The following is a 17,522-nucleotide window of genomic DNA, read 5'->3' as shown; positions in this document are numbered from 1 at the left end:
GATGTCTTGGCTCCCATCCTCGTCCGAGTCTCAGTCCAGAGCCTGTCGTGCTTTCAGCGTGGTCTGCAACCAACCTGTAGTGGGTTGTGTAGGGCGCACAGCAGGACAGCGTGGTCCGCAACCAGCCCTCAGGTTATGTAGGGTGCGCTGTGGTGCAGTGCCTGTTGAAGCTGAACTCTACCCTGAGCCTGAGACTTTGTCCTGTTCCTCATCTCCAGAGTCTTCATTCGTTCCAAGTTTTCGTCCAAGTCTTGTCTATTTTCCAAGCCTTCAGTGTCTTCGTCCATGTACCTCGTCATGCTGTGTCCTGTCCTCAGCCTTCGCCTGTCCTGACACATTTGCCGTTCCAAGTGGCAGGTCCAAAAGGGCTATAGAGTGGCTGGAGGGCTACCTCAGGGACCAGCATTGCATTGTTAAGTCTCACTCTGTGCATACAGGTTCAGCGGAAGCTATATTCCAAGTCCAAGCTACTTTCCAAGCCCAGCCCATGCCTGGATACGCTCGCCTCCCATGGTGCCTAACTTGGAGCTTTGCACTGGGGTTGTGCCACGATCCAAGGGTTCACGTTCTCTCGAGTAAGCGACCGCATCCTGCACTCGCAACAGAAAATTGGTTCTTACCTGCTAATTTTCATTTCTGAAGTACCACAGATCAGTCCGGAGACCCATCCCCTTAATGTTCTCAAGACAATTACGGCAAGTCCATGTTCTAGCATGCTTACTGGGTAGAACTGTCAGAATGTCAGGGCCTTGAAGGGAGAGAGAAGGGAGCTCAGTTGGAGCCCTCCAAACACTCGTGGTAAGCCCTGATTGAAATCAGCTGCTGCAGCTAGGGCTTCTGCAGAGAGACTATCAGCTGGACTGGGGCCTTAAAATCCCGTGTATGGCTTGGACTGGCTTTGACTGTCTTCTGATTGCTGTATTTTATTTTGCAATTGTTTTGGGATATATGGGGCACAAGAGGAAGGCCAAGATCATCACCTCCTCTCCAGCTACTTTAAGACTCGGCCCGATGGATGCTCATCTAAGTAGGCTCAATTTGCCAAGAGAGGACAGTGTTAGAGACATATTAGATGTCTCTTTAAGTCCTGGCGCTGGACCAACTCCTATACAGCCCCCAGGATTTACAGAGGAGGGCAATTCCATTAAAAATGAAGCAGCAAGTGTGAGTTTTGCAAATGTAGGTGAGTTATATGTAGATTCAGCAGCTTCACAACCCTTGAATATTCATCAACAGGGAGTAAATGGAAGCCCCTCTGTAAACATTGGTGGCATACAGGTGACTGCTGTAGATGCCACCAATGTTACTCTGGGTGACTTGTGGAGAATGCTGCAGAAACTAGATACTAATGTAACACAAATTAATGTATCCTTTTCAGCTATGGTAGGTGGAAATAGATCAATGATTAAAGATCAGGGGGAAAAATTAACTGAATTGGAATCTAAGGTAAATAGTTTATCATTGAAAATTCAGTACGCTCAAAGTGTTGAATCTAACTGTATTTCAGATAATATAGTGTTACATAATGAGATAGAGAATTTGGAGAATTGTTTAAAAGTTAAAAACTTGCGGTTTGTAAATTTTCCTTATACAAGACTTTTGTCTCCTTATGAGATGTTTGTAAAATATCTTAAGGAAAATTTAGCATATAAAGATAATAAGATTCCAATCATTTCTAAGATCTATTATTTTCCTCTCCAATTAAGAGACACTCCTGGGAATCAGGGAGACCTACAATCCCCAGGAGTGTCTACTTTTTTGGAAGAATCTATCGACATCATAAATAAGAGCTCCACCAAACTATGTGGATCTGGTGATCTCATGTAGCTTGGTTCCAATTTAGCTATACATTGCATATTATGCAACCTTTTACCCGCCCTTTCTTTTTTGAGCTAAGTGGCCCAAAATATCAACTTCCCCCACACTACTGCTTTCAGACATTCCAATATTGTTCCTGAAGAAATATCTATTGTTCTATTAAGAACATAAGAACATAAGAAATTGCCATGCTGGGTCAGACCAAGGGTCCATCAAGCCCAGCATCCTGTTTCCAACAGAGGCCAAACCAGGCCACAAGAACCTGGCAATTACCCAAACACCTAGAAGATCCCATGCTACTGATGCAATTAATAGCAGTGACTATTCCCTAAGTAAACTTGATTAATAGCAGTTAATGGACTTCTCTTCCAAGAACTTATCCAAACCTTTTTTGAACCCAGCTACACTAACTGCACTAACCACATCCTCTGGCAACAAATTCCAGAGATTTATTGTGCGTTGAGTGAAAAAGAATTTTCTCCGATTAGTCTTAAATGTGCTACTTGCTAACTTCATGGAATGCCCCCTAGTCCTTCTATTATTCGAAAGTGTAAATAACCGAGTCACATCTACTCGTTCAAGACCTCTCATGATCTTAAAGACCTCTATGATATCCCCCCTCAGCCGTCTCTTCTCCAAGCTGAACAGCCCTAACCTCTTCAGCCTTTCCTCATAGGGGCGCACCTCAGCCATAAAGGAGTCAGTAAAAAGTTTATCATCTAGTAATCTATCATTTAATCACCAATAGGGCTTGCCTTCATTCCTAGTCTAGTCCTAGTTAGTCAAAGCTAACCAGACTGAAGCATGGTCCAACCAAATGCTGTTACCTACTTCTGCATCGTCCACATGATCCACCAAAGATTAATCAATCAAAAAGTAGTCCAGTTGCAAATTAGGCTGGTGCATATGAGAAAAATAGATATAATTCCACATGTTGGGATTTCTTAGTCTCCATATATCTACTAATCCGCATTCAGAAATCAATTTTTTTAAGTACCTGCCTATGTTTTTTGCTCCCCTCCTTGCCCCGAACCAGTATTATCAAGATATGGATATCTTGTAAGATTGAAATCCCCCCCTACTATGATGTGACTCTCTGCACACTCCTCCAGAAACACTATCTAAGAAGGGACCCTGATCCATATTTGGAGCATATGAATTGAGTAATGTGAACATTTTGTTATCCACCAATGCCTTCACTAAAATGTATCTGCCCTCCAAATCCCGCAAAACTGTCCATACATCCACTATTAAAGTGTGAGAAAATAAGATATCCACATCACAGTATTTATTTTTTACTGACGCTGATGCCATGTATTGTTGAAGAAAGAACTTATCCCACAGTAGGCGATCCCTGCATTTGGTTATGTGAGTTTCTTGACAAAAAATTACATTGGCCTCCTGGTATAATAACTTCTGCTTGACTGATGAATTTAACTCCTTAGTATTGGTAGATAACACTTTCAGATTATCCATCACCAATCAATATCTCTCCTACGCGCCAAATATAAATGCCCCCCCATAGCAAAACTGTAAGATAAGAATGCACACACTCCTGCATATTTATTCACGCCCTCCAACCATGAAACCATACCATACACCCACTGTGTACCCAATACCCCCCTTCCCCTTCCTTACTTCCCCCCTCCCTCCCATCCCCACCTAAAACATATCCACTTCCCTTCTCTGTGGACCCCCTCTTGGATGAATGAAGCCATATCACCACAACATCCAATCCCCAACCCTACCAAACATGCACAAAAAAAACAAAAAAGGATTTCTCCTCTTTCCCCTGCTAAATTAAAATGAACTTTGGATGCACAACAGCCAGTTCCACACAGTCCTTGGAGGCAAGTAAACAAAGAGCTGTCCCAAAACTTGAAGAATTTTGGATGCCTTATGCCTGTGCTTCCTTGGACAAATTTGATCCACCAGAATGTTTCTGCAGCCTTCTGCCTCCCTTTTCCACTCGCTGCCACCTCGGGGTTTCTCCACGCAGCTTTCCACTTTCTGATGCTCTTACAGTGGTATTGGAAGATTGAATAACCATACCTGCTGCTTTTAATATTTCTACAGCTGCCTGCACTGTTGCAACATACGATGAGACCCCAGCAATGCTGAAACTCAGGCCAAACGGAATCTGTAATGGGAGGAGGCAAGATCTGCGCTTGGCTCCTTCACTTCCCCCACCCCCTCCAAATACTACATGACACATTACTGGCGATATAAAAGGCTGCAGTTTATTTCACATACCCGAGCCTGAACAGTATACATCTTGCTGACAACAGGTCAGCCCCCTGCCTCCCCGCCCCCCTTTTTCGTCTGCCCTTATTTAACTCTCCACCACATCCCAGTGGTAAGCTATTTGCCCCTTTCTTATCCCGCCTCATCCCAGCGAGGGTAAGCCATGGCTTTTGAGCTTTAGCCCCCTAGCTAGTTAGGCCTTTTCATGCAGCAGCCCCCCCCCCCCCCCCCCCCGACTGCACGAGACTCGCCCCCCCCCCCTCCCATGTGTCAATTAACCAAATCCTTTATATACAACATTCAACTTAGGCTCGGGTTTCCGCCACAAACAAGGAAACTTAAGCTTCCTTGTTCCCCCACTGTGGCCCTTTATTTATCTTCTATTGCTGCTTCCAGTTCTTTCTGCAAGGAGTTGTTGAAGAGATCTATCCCCACATCTGATAAATGGACCCCATTCCCCCTGAATAAACCGTCTAACATTTCCCATGCCCAACTATGCCTAACCCAGAACCCCCCTTGCTGAACCACCCACCTCCCAATTTGCCTATTTACTTTTTTCACACCTCTTTTCCATATTATTTCTTCCTTGAATTTAATACGAACAATGATGTCAGACCACCCCACTCTAGTCTGTGGCCACTTTTATCATTATCATCGCTAAGTCCTTGCGCATCGCTGAGATCAACTCCCTACAATATCCTGTCCCTCCCTCCCAAATGCACCAATAAAATTTGTGGGACACCTCATTATTGGACCTGCTCTTGCAAGAAGGATAACAGCTCCGACCATCTCATGCCCCGTTTCCCCATCCAATGCATCCTCCATTGGAGTCTCTCCAATTGCATATTCTCTCCATAAGGCTGCCTTTTCGTTCGGCGTTGCGCCCAGTGAATGAGTGAGTGACTGACTACCCAGGCACACTCCTGTTTTCTATTAACTCTTACTGGTTCTGCAAAAAAAAGAGACATCTATTAATACCACATCCTCCCCGTTCTCAAATCCCTACTTCCGTATGTAACTTCTAAATGCATTAGATTTCCACCTGCCGATTGCTTTGATCTCCCGCTCAGCCATCCCAGTTTCTACCACTGTAGTAGCTGCCCTTATGCGAAAAGAATGCGAGCTGTAATATCTCACATCCTTACCGATAGCCTCCACCACCATTTTTAGAACCTGAGAGAATTGAAAACTCGTAAGTGGCGCACCGTCCTCGTGGACTAAATAGGATCCTGCCACCTTGGGCCGTATTCCCTTGTACTCTTGAAGATTTCTGATGGGGCACGTTAATCCATGCGCAGCCCTGCCCACTCGTATCCAATACCCTTTCTCTAGTTGATCCGTTTTCGACTTTTTCAAGTAAACCTGTACGCTGTATCCTTGCACCATAATCTGACCTACCATCAACCCAGCCCTACATCTGTTGAATTTGGAACTGGCTACCAGCTCGCTGAGTCTCATAGCTCCAAAGAAGGCCAATGAAAAAGCCACTGTGAACAACAGGACCTCGTAAGCAGACCAGCACACTTGCTCTAAATACGCATACTGGATTGGTCTCCTCGTATCTCCCCCCCCCGCCAACCTCTCTCCCTGTGCCAACCTTGCATGATGCGCTTCACTCTAAAACCTAGGGCGGGGTTCCTCCAACCCCTTAACTTCTGAAAGAATAAAATCCAGCAATATGCAACTTTACTATAGACATAGAATATTTCCTGGACTTGGCCCATAGGATATACTGCACAACTGGCTCATCCCATACCGCTCCTCTGGTCTATCCCTTAGATATCAGGAATCTTGTTATTTCCCAATTTCCTGCTATGTAAGCTGCCCACATGTTTGGCGCTACCGACTGTTTTATTAGTCTCCACTCTTCTTCCTTCCTATATCCCACAGGTATTCTGGACACTTCTCTGCATTCATATGCGCTCCAGGTGCCAGCAATCTGAAGACCTTCCACTTAAAACGAGAAAGGGCATCTGCTATAACATTTTCTACTCCTGGAACATGCTTAGCTGTAATTTTCACGTTCATCCTCAAACACATGCCTACCAATTCTCATAATAACGCAGAAACCAGCAAACATTTCGCTGACAATTTATTAATTACCTGCACTACTCCCAGGTTATCACACCAGAAAACAACACGCTTGTTACTAAGTTCCTTACCCCAAATGGCCAATGCCGCCACTATGGGAAACAACTCCAGGAATGTAATGTTTTTTGTAATACCTCCTTCTACCGAGTCCTCGGGCCACGGCTCCGCACACCATTTCCCTTGGAAATACACCCCAAATCCTGAGGACCTTGCCGCATCAGAAAACAGTTCCAGTTCCTGATTAGTAACTTCTTTGTCAGATATTATACATACCCCATTAAATTCTTCCAAAAACACCTCCCAAACCTTCAGTTCCTCTTTGATAGCCTGTGTAATCCGAATGAAATGATGCTGCGTCCTAACTCCGGCTGTGGCTGTGGACAACATCTTAATGAATGCCCTGCCCATCGGGATGACACGTCCCGCAAAATTCAATGCCTCTATTAAGGACTGCATTTTTCGCAGCGTAATCTTTTTTTATCTACCCACTTCCCATACCAAATCCCTAAACCTACCCACCTTCTCTTGCGGCAGCCTGGACTCCAATGCCACTGTGTCCAATTGAATCTCCAGAAAAATCAGCTTTGTGGTTGGCCCTTCGGTTTTGTCTTGAGCTATAGGCACACCCATCCTTCGTGCCACTTCTAGAAACCTATTTAACTGCTTAACACACTGCTCTGACTGCCCCTTTCCAATAAAAAGGAAAACATCTAAATAGTGCAGTAAGCAACCTTCCCCTGTCCTCTTTTCTGTCTCCCACTGCAGAAAGGAACTGAATGCCTCAAAATATGCACAGGATATAGCGCAACCCATAGGCAAACACCGATCCATGAAATACTTCGGTTCGAATGTAAACCCCAATAAAGGCAGACTGTCTGGGTGAATTGGGAGTAACCTGAAAGCCGACTCTATATCTGCCTTAGCTAATAGCGCATCTTTTCCTGCTGTTCTTGCCAACTCCAAAGCATAATCGAATGATGCATACCTTACTGTACATACGCTCCTAGGAATAAAATTGTTAACAGAAGCACCAAGTTTCCCGTTGATAGCAGGGCTGAATTGGCCATGCTGTCATGGGATCTGTTAATCAGGTCCGGGAGGCGGAGCTTGTCAAAGCAGAGATTAGATTTTTGCTCTCTGCGGCTGCGTATGTGTTCCCGCACAGGAAAGTAATGGAATCTCCTCAGTCTGTTCTTTCCGTGCGCGGGATCGCATGCGGAGCTGATTTCTCCTCAGCGTTATTTTTTATTTTTCTATAATGTCTACGAACTCGGGGTTTAAACCCTGTATTTGTGGCAAAGTAATGTCGGTCACGGATGGCCATGATCGATGTTACCGATGCCTGGGGCCAGATCACAATCGTCAAGATTGTGAATTTTGTACCAGAATGTCCCCGAGAGCCCTGAAACAGCGGGCCTATAGGATGAATGAACTTTTCACTTTATCGGAGACTCGTTTGTCACCTGGCCCATCGAAATCAATGGCTCCCTTACAAAAAAGGGCATCATCGTGGGATCCTCAATCCTCCAGGCTTGGAGGTGAGAATGTGCTGCGCCGACATAGGCCATTGCATTCGACAGAACCGATAGAGCCAGAGGCACCGGCGCGAGAGAGAACAGCGCCAAAAATCTCGGCGCCTAAAACTTCTGCACCTAAGATGACTTCTGTGCCTAAGACACCGTCAGCGCATACAACTTCTGCGCCCAAAACATTATTGGCGCACAAAGCTTATGTGCGCACGGCGCCAAAGTAATCTGCACACACGGCGCCGAAGCCATCTGCGTGCACGACGCTGGAGACATCAGCGCCGACGACACTTGCACGCATGGCGCCGAAAACATACGCGCACAAGTCCAGATCTGCGCATAAATCGAGATCTGCGTGCATGGCGCCGATGACATTGGTGCACACGGTGCCGGAGCATAGAGCATTAGAAAGCCCGATGCCTCTTCAACATATGACGACAAACAAAATTACGACGATGCATGATAACCACAATCAGCTAGGCATAAATCGAAACACCCATCTTATCCAGTACAACATGGGTTAAAACGATGACATGAATCCTCAGGAATATCTTATTCCATCTCTCCATCTATAACCCCAACTCGCTCGGGTACTTTTCGCTCTTCGAGATCTACCTCTACAAGTACCACAACAAAAATTAGAAAACGATCGCCTTCTTCTCGTAAGAGCCACACAGGATCGTCGTCACACAGTCATCATGGACATTCACATCACTCGCACCACAAAAAATCGTAGAAGACGAGTGGAACATGAAACGTGAGCCCTTCTACTTCTATGTCGTCTCACACACAAGGTGCAAGCACCTTATCTCATAGAGAAATAATACAAGTCACTTCTACTACTTCTACATCCTCAGCTGATTCAATGAACACGGTGAACGAAAAGAAGGGGAAAGACTATGACGTTTCAAGTACTTTACCTCAAAATCCTCCAATGCAACCTAAGGCATGTGAGCTACAAAAACCAGCTGGTCATTCAACAATGCCCCCTCGTACAAAAGAGGCATTTTTTTCAATTGTCCCAATCGTTAGCGGGGTTTTATGAAACTCTTGAATCATCCTTCAAGATGTCGCATGATACCTCTGTCAGTTCCCCGGAACATAAGACACATACTACTAGAGAACAGTCAGTGGAGCCTCCGGCATCCCCAATAACAAAGTGACCAACTTCACCAATTCAAATGCAGGATACACCTCTTGATTCCCCTTTTCCACAAACGTCTCCATCATCATCTACGGGATTCCCATCGGACCCACAGGAGCAGCCTCAGGAACCGTATTCCCCTCCAGAAGATCTTACATACTCCAAATTTTTAGAAAAATTGGGTACAATATTACATCTAGAGGTCCAAAAAGAGACAGACCCTAGACCAGAAACCTTCGGTCTCCTAAAGATTTTCGATGCTCCAGGAGAACCATCTCTTCCACCACAAGAACTCCTACATACAGTCTTACATAAATCGTGGGAAAAACCTTACGCTCTGTCAGCGGTTTCAAGGAAAACTGATATAAAATTTCGTATGCGGAAAACATCACCTTACTCCATACCACAATTACCGCATGCTTCAATTGTGGTAGAGTCAGTGATGCAAAGATTCAAGAAAACAAAGTCGCATACATCATATCCACCAGGCAAAGATAACAGATATTTAGATGAATTTGGTAGGAAGATATACCACAACTCAATGTTGAATGCCCGCATCATGCACCATCAATTCTACATGGTACAATACCTATATGAGTGCATACAAGCTACAAAAGGTATGCTTTCCTCGACGGCGGATCAGATACCTCCGCCTCTTCATGAAATGGAGGAGTGTTCTCGACACCTTCTAAGGTCAATATATGAGACATACGAAACATCTTCCAGGGCATCTGCAACAGCCATTGCTGCCCGAAGGCTGGCATGGTTACGCTCCAGTACGATACGGAAAGATTTACACGAGAAACTAACGAAACTCCCATGTACAGGAGACAACCTGTTCGGAGAACAATTTCAGGACACAGTAGGCAAACTGAAAGAGGAAACTCTAGCAGTACAATCCTTAACATCACAACCTCACTACTCGACCACGCGTCGTTATGTCGGATCTACTCGTCAGCAATCATATGCCCATAGGCCTTACAGGTCTTATCAGTCCTTTTGTACACAATCGTACCCTTCTTACCAGTGTTCTGCTCCGCATCAACACACCCCGAACCAATATAGGGGTAAAGCATGTAACCAGAGACAGCAGGCAGAACAACCAGCTGCTGCAGTGAAATCAACGCCATCTTTTTAAATAACCCAGCCACCACCACGATATCAAACACCACCCGGCAGAATCTATTCTTGCCTTACAGCCTGGGAGAAAATAACATCCGATCAATGGGTTTTAGAGAGAGTACGACATGGTTACCAACTCCAATTTGTCACAAAACCCATATTACCTCACCTTTCCACTCTAAACTGTCGAAGCTTTCAACCACAACTAGGGGAGGAATTTTTCCTAGGACACAATCAGTAGGATTTTATTCCCCATACTTCCTCATACCCAAGAAGTCGGGTGGCCTTCGTCCCATCCTAGACCTGAGGGAATTGAACAAATTCCTCACCAAAGAGAAGTTCAAAATGGTATCGTTGAAATCAATCCTTCCTCTGATTCAACCCAATGATTGGATGTGCTCCATCGATCTAGAAGACGCTTACACGCATATTCCAATCCATCCCTCCTCTTGGCGATACCTGTGCTTCCGCTACAAGCATCACCATTACCTACAAAGTTCTTCCCTTTGGACTATCGGCTGCACCGAACAGCTCATGCTTTTCCCGTTTGAGCCTATGGACTCTGCACATATAAAATACCTCACATGGAAAGTTGTATTCCTGGTTGCAGTAACATCAGCACGAAGAGCCAGTGAATTACAGGCCTTGGTCCATTATTCTCCATATTTGCAATTTCATCACCAAAAGGTGGTTCTCCGAACTCACCGATCCTTCCTACCAAAAGAGGTTTCTCAATTCCATCTCAATCAGACCATAGAATTACCCACCTTTTTCTCTAAACCTCATGCAAATGATAGGGAAAAGTTACTGCACACACTAGATTGCAAAAGAGCTTTAGCATACTACAAAGAAAGGACAAACTCGGACTACCGTGTTTCGCAACTCTTTGTCTCTTTTGACCCAAAGGCACCTGGACTACCAGTGCTTAAATGCACCATCTCCAGCTGGATAGCACAGTGCATCAAATTCTGTTACGATAAACAGAAGTTACAGCTACATTCTGATCCTAAAGCTCACCAAGTCAGAGCAGTGGCGGCCTCCTTGGCACACCTTAAGAACGTACAACCCATAGACATTTGTAAGGCATGGTCATCGCTCCATACCTTCACATCTCATTACTGCCTTGATCAACAAACAGCCACTGATGCAAAGATTGGGCACGCAATCCTGCAATCTCTATCCACTTGTATTCGGTGACTGCCACACTGTCAAAGATCACGTACAAACATATATATCATAAACAACGTGATCGGGAGCTTGGGACTCCCATGACAGCATGGCTAATTCAGCCCTGCTATCAATGGAAAAAAGCAAGTTTGCTTACTGTAAACGGTGTTTCCATAGATAGCAGGATGAATTATCCATGCTGACCCACCCTCCTCCCTGGCAGTCACCAATTTCTCAACTACACCACAGCTTAATCACAGACTGAGGAGATTCCATTACTTTCCTGCACGGGAACACACGCGCAGCTGCAGAGAGCAAAAATCTAATCTCTGCTTTGACAAGCTCCGCCTCCCGGACCTGATTGACAGATCCCATGACAGCATGGCTAATTCATCCTGCTATCTACGGAAATACCGTTTACGGTAAGCAAACTTGCTTTTCAAAATGAGCCTAAATTTCCCTGGGATCTTTTTTGGTATGACTGCCAATGGGGATAAATGCATTTTTTTAAAAGACAGCTTTATAAATGGACCTGCTATCAGCCCTAGCTCTATCTCCTGAAATTTTTTAGCTGCTACCTCTCTCAACTTTGCTACTGACCTCGCGTTTTTTTGTACTACCCCCAATCCCCGGACCCTTGTACGGTATCTTAAACCCATACTTAAAACCCTTACCCAATAGAGTCACTGCCTTTTTATCAGGTTATTCCCTTAGTCCCTGAAACAAATCCCTTAAAACTACTGGAGATACCACTTTCTCCAATTGCACCTCATTGCTTACCCCCTCTGCTCGGGGTAACGCTTTGACTAGAGGGGCATTTGCTCGCTGGGTGCACTCCGCTGCAAGTTGCACAGGCGTGCCTGAACTTACAGTCAGGGAACAAACAATTGGCTTTATTAAATCGCCAGTACACTTCTGCTCCGCTCCCTGCTGTCTTGCCCAATGTAGCCCCTTTTGCTGCTGTCCCCAAACCATGAAAGGAACTCGCACTGCCCCCCATACTGCTCATCCCCACGTTGCTACCCACAGCTTTTGGAACACTAGCGCTCTTATTTGTCATTTGGGTCAATCACAAATTAATGTCTTGTGTCCCCCATGACATGTGCCTATTGCCCTTCATTTTGTCTCTAAACCTCTCGTCGTAGTTGAGCCAAGCCCAACCTTCATAATCTTTAATAGCTCCCAGAATACTGTCTGCGTAAGCTAATAAAGGCCCATACTGCTGAGGTCCGAAATGTCCGACCACGCTTGCCAATCGCAAAAACCCTCTAACCCAATTTAAAATATTTTTTGATATCTTAGGTCCCTCCTCTCTATTCTTGTCCTTCTTTTTATGTTTTCTCTTGTCCTTCCTCCCTCCTCTTCTGCCTTCTAGCAATTTAAAAATATTGATATACTTGCGCTTCCTAATCCACCTGCACATTCTTCTAGGCACCTCCTCCCATAGCTCTGTTAAGGAGGCTAGCTCTGGATGCCCCCTATCTGACTTAGGGCCCGCCCTATAACTGGGCCTCTTTTCCAGTTCGGACTCGCTGGACGACGAGGATGAAGACCCTGTTGAACTACTGTCCGACTCTGTACTAGACTTCTTAGCCCTCTTTCTTTTCTTCCCCTTGTCTTTCTTGATCCACATGCTTGTTTGCCCCAACTCACTCGCCTCGCCTCCATGATAAGGTACTCCTGGCCCCGTTGACTCCTTATCGCTCTGCTGCCAACTTCCCCACTCTCACCTCACATCTGGGCACAAAAAGGCTCTGTCCCTCCACGCTTCTTGCCTCGAAGTGCCTGGGTATTCACCGCTCTCCTCCTTTGTGGGGGAAAATCAGAAAAACCAGCAGAACTGCCCAAACACTTGTACACTACGAGCCCTGCACCGCCCGTTCCCTAAATTTTTTGCAAAACGCTTCTCACCGTTGCCTCTCTAGGCCTTTTGCCCTTCCCCCATGCTGCATTTATCCTACCCCCTAGCCGAGCTTGGTAAACATCTTGCTCTTCCGCCATCCAGTCCTGCCTCTCACTGAACCATCCTCCTCTCGAACTACTCTGTTCATCCCACTGCCCTCCGAGTTTAAACCTAGTCTGATCATCCCATAGCTCTCTCCCTGGTCTTGAACGGGCAACGTTCCCTCTTACCCGCCCTTGCTCTACATCTCTCAACTGAGCGCTTGCTTCCATGGCTGCACTGGGCCCCATGCCACCCAACTCGGCCTCGTAAAATGCCTCTGCCCTTTGCTTGCCCTGCTCCGATACCTTGCTGGAGCCTCCTGCAACCTGCGTCCCTCGCCCAATAACCTGAATCTCTTCCTGCACTTGGAAGCTTACCCTCCTGCCCTTCTCCCGTTCGCCAATCCCTGGCGTTGACCTGCAACTAACAGGGAACTTTCTTGCACTCCTATCTCTTGCCGCAGGCCCCAACTTCCCTCCTGTAATCCCTTTTTTCACCTTCCTCTTGACCATTGCTACTGGCATCTCAGGCATCGCCACATGGGATGGGAAATTAAAAAAATCCCCTGAGACATCTGAAGATATATCGGGTACATCGATGTCTTCTGAGCTGTAATTCTGGGAAGGGGGGGGGGGGAGTAGAGTCAGCCTCAGGCCCGCTCTCTCCAAAGCCGTGAGAGGGGATATCAGGGGGGGGGGGGGGGACGTGGGAGGAGAAGGAGGCAGCAAAGGATTTGCCTGTGGGATTTTCCGTCCGGTGCCGGGGGTCGCACCCATGGCTGGCTGCTTAGTGCTTGCCGGACGCTGCTGCCCTGCCCCGCCGAGTGGACGGTTCCTTTCCCTGCCCTTCCGCTGCATCCAGCTGCAAGGAAAAAACAGCCTTTGAAAGCAAGCAGAAAAAGGCAAGAATAAAGAAATTCCCAATCACTTTTTTTTTTTTTTTAACTCCCGTCCTGAAAAGCCCAGGCAACACTGGAAAACCAATTAGGTGCCAGCAGAGAAAACTTTACTAGCAAGACGATTATCTTCTCTTTTTTTTTTTTTTTTTTTTAATAACAGGCTAAGAAAAGAGAACACGTGACAGCAAACCCCGCGCAGTTTGCTCCTCCTATCTTCACCGCTCAACTGACAGGCAACACACCAACTTTAGCCGTTGCCTGCTAGCCGACCAATAGCGCCGCAGCGATTTGAACTTGCTGGCGACGCGCTATTGGCTCCTGCCTCCTTCGGTTCCTATTCCCCCCCCCCCCCCCCCCCCCCCCCCGTGGACCTCGCTGCAGTGCGCCAATTCCCCCGTTAAGGGGACAGGGAAATACCTACACTACCTGCATGTAATTCACTTTGAAGTGCCTGAAAAGCGGAATATAAATCAATCAAATAAAAAATAAATACAATGACTGAATATGGGGGTTCCAGAGCTATATGTGATATTATTTCTAGTGTTCAAAAAGTGAGGAAGGATTTTCAGGGACCCAGTACACGATGAGACCTGACTTTTTCAGTTGCCTAAGATGCTTCCCTAGTTCCCTGAACTTCTCTTTTACTACACTGATCTGAATCCTAGCCAGGTCATTTTTCCCCAAATGAAAAAAGACATCAAACTCTCCCTCCCTAACTTCTACTTCCCTGTACGTACCCAGATCAGTCCAGACTCCTGGATTTTGCCTCCCTGTCAGCAGATTGAGACAGAGAAAGTTTCACTGACACTGTACATAACCCAGCGTACAACCTCAGTATTTCTCTGTCTCCAGCAGATGGTAGAGGGTGCAAAACCTTCATGTTTTGCAGTCAGGAGACTGTTTTGGATTTATGAGCCTTCCTCCCAGGGGTTTTTTGGGAGGAAGGCTCATAGTCCTAGTGGGTCCTTCCCTGTCTGGTCGAGGTGGACAAGCTGGGAATTGGTGACCCTTTTGTATGCTCACTCCTTTCTTCTGTTGGGTGTAAATCTGGTGGTCCAGATCCCTCCCCTTCACGAGGCTGCTGAGACAGCTACAGACTCATGGTGACTGTTTTCTTTTTAATTTGGCTGATTTTCTTTTTTTTCTGCTAGCAGCTCTGTGTTCCATTCTAGGGAGTAGGTATTGCAAGTTTGGTGAAGTTTTGAAGAAAAAAAGGTCTGGGTTTTTTCTGATCTTCTAAATGGCCTGTGCTCCTTGAAGCTGAACCTCTTGCACCCAAGGAAAGTATTGGTTTCTATGTATCTTTATTTGTTCTCAGAGAGTGAAAAAAACCCAAAAACAAGGAACTAGATAGAGGAATCTATGCAGCAGCGAGGTTCGGGGGGGGGGGGGGGGGGGGGCTCAGTTCAGCAACATCTCTACCTGCGGAGGAGACCGGGTGTTGATTGAGGTACTGGTGGTACCCTGGGTGTGGGGAAGAACAGCATGTGTGTGTGCAGCAAAAGCATTCAGGGGTCTGCGTCAAGCATGGCTGCATTGATATAACAAGCCTCATGGATGACAGGGTCTAGCACTGAGGCTTTCCCTGTCAGCATGGAAACAGCGGCCATTTTCAATTCCCTAGTAACGTCAACAGGAGAGGCAGGGGAATCCCCTCCTCAATTATCGCCAGCAGTTTCCTGTCTCGCAGAGGTGCAGAGAGGCACTTGCATTGAGGAGGAGTAGAGGTCGTCTGCCGTTTTAATTTGCTTATGTGCAAAGCGTGTTTAGCGAGATGCTGGCTCTTGACCCCAATCTCCATGGATTCTCAGCCAGTCAAGAGGCTTGAGCTGTTGAGAAAATCTTTAGGCCGATGATTTTCAGTGCTAGATGTTAAACAGATCCGGGCCTAAACGCACTAAAGGTGCAGGCAGGCTTTTCTTAGCTGTATGGATTTGGCTTCCTTTTAGATTGGAGGCATGCATTATTGAGGTATCTAAAGGTCACTTGTGATTTTTATAGATTGCATCTCCCCTTTGTAGATCAAATCACCTTTTGTAATGTGGAGTGGTCCAGAGAATGGAAATAAGTCATCTAAAGCTACAATTGTATGGTGGCTGAAGGAAGCGATTGAGTTGACTTACATTTCTAAAGGGTGCCTGCTGCCGGGGGGTTTAGGGGCACACTTGACGCGTTCTAAGATAACTTCCTGTGCTGAGTCACATCAGATGACTCCGCATGAAATTTGTTGGGTGGCTACTGGGAAGTCGTTGCCCACTTTTGCTAGGCATTTTCGCTGGATGTCGGGGCTCCAGCTTCCATGTGATTTAGTGAGAGCAGAACTCTCGACATCCCACCCGAGTTAATGGGAGCTTCAGTACATCCCAGGAGTCTGGACTGATCTGGGTATGTACAGGGAAAGGAAAATGTGGTTCTTACCTGCTAATTTTCATTCCTGTAGTACCACAGATCAGTCCAGAGACCTGCCGCTCATACTGTTGCTTTGTATAAAGTTCTGAGTTGTTCAAGATTTTCAATGCTGATCGCTTATGTTAAATTTGGGAAACGAGTTTTCTATTGTCTTTTTGGGCAACTTCACCTTCTTCCTGGAGGGCAGCGAGTTTGCTTAGAAGCTTGCTTAGAAATTTATGGTTGTTGCTGTCATCTTGGCTTTGGTACAGGTCAGTACAGAGGGACTGCAGGTGGTACACTGGGTTATGTACAGTGTCTCTATCTACTGGCAGGGAGGCAAAACCCAGGAGTCTGGACTGATCTGTGGAACTACAAGAATGAAAATTAGCAGAAGAGCCAATTTTCCTTTTAGCAGTCCAAAGGAAGTACTTTGTATCTCTTTCAGCCAAGGATATTGGTAGGCATTTGAACTTCTTGTCTCACTCCAGTCCTGTCTTCAAATCTAGAGTCTCACTCCAGTCCTGTCTTCAAATCTAGAGTCCCGCACAAAGAGTTTCCTTCTCTTCTCAAAAACTCTGCCGCTGTTATTGAGTTCTCCTTTATTCTTGACTTTCACAGTCTATTCTGTCTCCACTACAGATGCTTCTGTGAGATGTTCTTTCTTTCCAGTGTTATAAAAAAGTTGTGCATTGATGTTGTTAGGGACACACCGGAATTCCTATTCCTTGTTTTTGGGATCCTCTGTGGGAGTGAGCCAGACTTGGTGGACTTTGAATATGGAGCTAGGCACCTTTTATTTCTCACCAATTCTGCTATGAGCTGAACCATCTTTTGCCTCAATCCAGAGAGTTGAGAAGGTCTTACTAAAGACTGCTGCATTACAGTTATTGCACTGTGCCTCTCTCTTTATTTCCACTATTTTTATTTTTAGCAACAAGAATTCACCTCTTTTAAACCTTTTCTTTCTAACTGCCTCTTCTGACCACTAGGAAATAGTATAGATACCAGATGTGAGAGCAGAGACTGTTTCCCCCAATGAACAAGATTACCAAAAAATCATCATCATCATCATCATCATTGTCTATTTATTACATGCTTTTCCAGTTGGAGAGTTGAAAGTGAGTTACAACGTAGAGCATAGGAAATCACACATGCTAGTACTGTAAGAGCAATGAT

The 17,522-nt window shown here is 45.8% G+C and overlaps 1 protein-coding gene across 1 annotated transcript in view; it reads left to right on the top strand.

Moving 5' to 3' along the window:
• GAS8 (growth arrest specific 8) overlaps positions 1–17,522 on the top strand; it is a 147,716-nt gene that overhangs the window by 37,269 nt on the left and 92,925 nt on the right. The window lies entirely within an intron of this gene.

Source organism: Rhinatrema bivittatum, chromosome 7 (assembly GCF_901001135.1).
Source record: "Rhinatrema bivittatum chromosome 7, aRhiBiv1.1, whole genome shotgun sequence".
NCBI classification, from domain to species: Eukaryota; Metazoa; Chordata; class Amphibia; order Gymnophiona; family Rhinatrematidae; genus Rhinatrema; species Rhinatrema bivittatum.
Note: the sequence above shows the minus strand (reverse complement) of the source record. Positions and strands in the feature narration are given on the sequence as shown.